At 48.0% G+C, this 3273-nt stretch overlaps 1 long non-coding RNA gene across 1 annotated transcript; it reads right to left on the bottom strand.

Annotated features, from left to right (window-relative positions):
- Nucleotides 1-631: 631 nt before the first annotated feature.
- Nucleotides 632-1499, bottom strand: LOC127304483 (uncharacterized). Its single transcript, XR_007853399.2, has 3 exons — nt 1353-1499; nt 1140-1250; nt 632-1022 (listed from the first exon to the last, which is right to left on the bottom strand). It is a non-coding gene; the product is annotated as an uncharacterized lncRNA (long non-coding RNA).
- Nucleotides 1500-3273: the final 1774 nt, after the last annotated feature.

Raw genomic sequence — 3273 nt, 5'->3', positions numbered from 1 at the left:
GACATAAAATGGGGCGCTATTTAGCTTTGGGGGACGCGACTGGAACGCGATTTTTCCCATTTCTTGTCCGCCGTCCCCCAAACGTCATTTGGGGGACGCGACTGGAGATGCTCTTATTTCCTCCCTGTGATCCATGAGCTGTAAAACTTTATGAATCTGAAACTCTGAATAATGCAATAAAAGAGTATGTGCATCGATGATGCAGACACTGGTGGAAAAAGGGGCTTTGGTCGCGGTTCGCAACTGCCATTAGTCGCGGTTGCGCAACCGCGACCAAAGTAGCGCGACTAAAGGCCCCCCCTTTAGTCGCGGTTCCTTACGAACCGCGACTAAAGGCTCGTCCACGTGGGCCGCAGGCGAGCGCCAGGGCGGAGGACCTTTAGTCGCGGTTCTTCTGGCCAACCGCGACTAAAGGCCTCCGCAGGGTTTAGGGTTTAGCCCCCCCTCCCCCTAAATCTGGTTTCTTTTTAATTTGTATTGTTTTATTTCTTTTGGGTTTTAATTTTGAAGGAGTTTCACATATTCTACGGTACTACATACATGCATATGAATGTATAATTTCAAACAAATTTGAAATTAGAACCAAAAAGAATTCAAGAGGAATATACAATATATATTCAATATCGGATGACCATATACAATATATATTCAATATCGGATGACCATATACAATTTTGAACAAGTTTCCATCCATAATTTAGTGCATATAAAGATCTACGTCATCGTAATGGTGTTCTCCTCTAGGATCGATGACTTCCCTCGCCAACCATCCAGCTAGTTCCTCTTGAAGTGGTCGGAAGCGAGCTTCTGGACTAAGCGTCTTCCGGAGGTTATTCCTCATGATGTTGTTCTCACACTTCTGGTCCCGCTCATTGCAGTATCTCCGGATCCTCTCACAAACATAGTATCCACATAGATTGGTCCCCGGTGGCTGAATATCCCCAGTCGTCCGCACTGCCATTTTAAAATGTAGCTCTTTTTTGAATTCACCGACCTTGGTATCTACGAACCGTCTCCAAACCCTACGAGGCAAAGAAAATTAAATGAACAAGAGAGTTATTAATTAGTTACTTGATATTAGGAAATGATGAACGCAATAGGCCGATCGATATAGAGCGCAAATGAATGAAAATAATTACTTTTGCATCATTTTTCTCATGTCGGCCCAAAGCGCCGGATCCATATTCAGAGAGTCGTGGACGAGAACTGAGGAGGTGTGAAATTGAATTACCATAAGAATCCAGTGGAACCTGCGGACACGATACATGCATAGTCATGCATAACTCATCGATTAGCCACATACCATGCATGGAGTAAACAAAAGAGAATGTGCTCAAGACAGAAACACTCACCCAAAATGGTAAGGAAATAGAATATCACTTTTGAGTTTCTGTTTTCTAATAAACCGCCACAGGTCATCCTCCACGTCGGCGGGGTGGTGTTCTAACACATATGAATTAACGATTTGTGGGTCAATGAACCCAACATCATGGATGTTCCTTATTCGCATTTCTCGCTTCTTCATTCTGCATAATAGCGTACACAACAAGATAGTTAGGACAATATATATATATAGTGCAGGCAATGAACGAGATGGGGTAGAAATTAATAAATCACTTACAGAACGTAGCAACTGATGATAGATTTGTCGAGATCGCGCAGATTGAAAAGCTGGAACAATTCACTCAGATGAATTTGTACATAGTAATGTTTGAAGTGATGCTCATATCTAACTTCCGCATAAATATAGTCTTTGGCGTTTTTAATTTTTATGTAACCCTTGTACCAATTTAGCAGACCTTTCATTTGTCGAGGTAGATCCTCTTCCTGCGCAGGCTCGACGAGAGGGCCATTCTTCACATATGTAAATACTACGTCCTTCATTGGCGCCTCATCAAGGCCTAACAGTGCACGAAGAGTGATACCTAAGTCGGCCGCTTGTTCTCTGGCACTCGTTACAGTCAATCCATGTGCTGCCGCAGCTACTATGATATCGGGGGCATCCGGACCGGCGGCTTGCACTATGAGCGGGGCGATCGATTGTTTACTTTGTTCCCCGAGCTGGGCAACTTCTTTCCCCCTTTCTAATTTTTTCTCGGCCTCCTCCAAGGCTTTCTTCTCCGCCAACTCTTGGTTCCTCTTGAACGCGAGTGCTTGCCTACGAAGTTCACGTAAATAGTCATCAGGCAGATTCTTCGCGGCTTGGGACGGTCTGTTCAAAAATGACTTAGCCCAGCTCTTTTCCTTGTCAGAAAATACTTGCTTGGGCTCGGGCTCTCTTTTCTTCTTGCAGTCCGCCTTCCATTTCTCATATTCAGCAGCCGCGTGTGCGTCGACTTCCTCGGCGCTACGTTCCCAAGGCCTTGTGGGGAGAGGCTTCAGTGATGGCTCTGGTATCTTTGTGGTTCTAGGTACATAAGGGTCCGGGTTAATAACCCAGGACTGCACGCTTCTTCGCCGGAGGTGGATTGGGGCGGTGTCCGATCACCCGCCGGACGAGGCCGGGGGGCGGCGTCTGCTTACCCGCCGGAGGTGAATTGGGGGGCGGCGTCGGCTGACGTGAAGGAGGTGTAGGTGAAGCACCACCACCACCACTGCCACCGCCACCGTCACCGCCACCGCCACCGCCACCGCCACCGCCACCGCCACCACCACCACCGTAGGGGGGTGGACTTGTTGGCGCCTCGCCTGGAAACTTGATAAATTTCTTCTGCCATAGAATGAACTGGCGCTTGACATCTCCAAGTCTTTTCACCCCTTCAGGTGTAGCAATGTCAATGTCCAGGTCCTCAAACCCTTGGACTATCTCCTCCACCGTGACACGAGCATAGCCATCTTGAATGGGGTTGTTGTGGTGGAGTGCTCCAGGTGGTAAAGCACTGCCGATGGCTACCTTCATGGACATGTTCCCGATAGGATAATACAGATGACATGCTTTCATCTCCTTTATATCGTCCACGGGGTAGCGAGGAGGCTCCGGTGCAGTAATTTCGACCACCAGAGGCTCCGGTGCAGTAATTTCGATCGTCGGTGCACCAGCCGGTGAGGCCTCCGTGGAAGCCACGCTGCTTCTTCTCCGCTGCTGGCTTCCGAGATCCATTGGATGATCTTCATGCTGCGCCCGAGCTGCATCTCTTTCGGCTACTAGTACACTCACAGTTTTCTTCATCACATCCATTTCCGTTACCAACTTCGCCACAACATCTGCATCCCGATCCATCTTTCTCTTACGGCTTCTGTAACCGTACGGGTCATCGTTTTTGGGGGAACCCT

Source organism: Lolium perenne, chromosome 5 (genome assembly GCF_019359855.2).
Source record: "Lolium perenne isolate Kyuss_39 chromosome 5, Kyuss_2.0, whole genome shotgun sequence".
Taxonomy (NCBI): Eukaryota; Viridiplantae; Streptophyta; class Magnoliopsida; order Poales; family Poaceae; genus Lolium; species Lolium perenne.
Note: the sequence above shows the minus strand (reverse complement) of the source record. Positions and strands in the feature narration are given on the sequence as shown.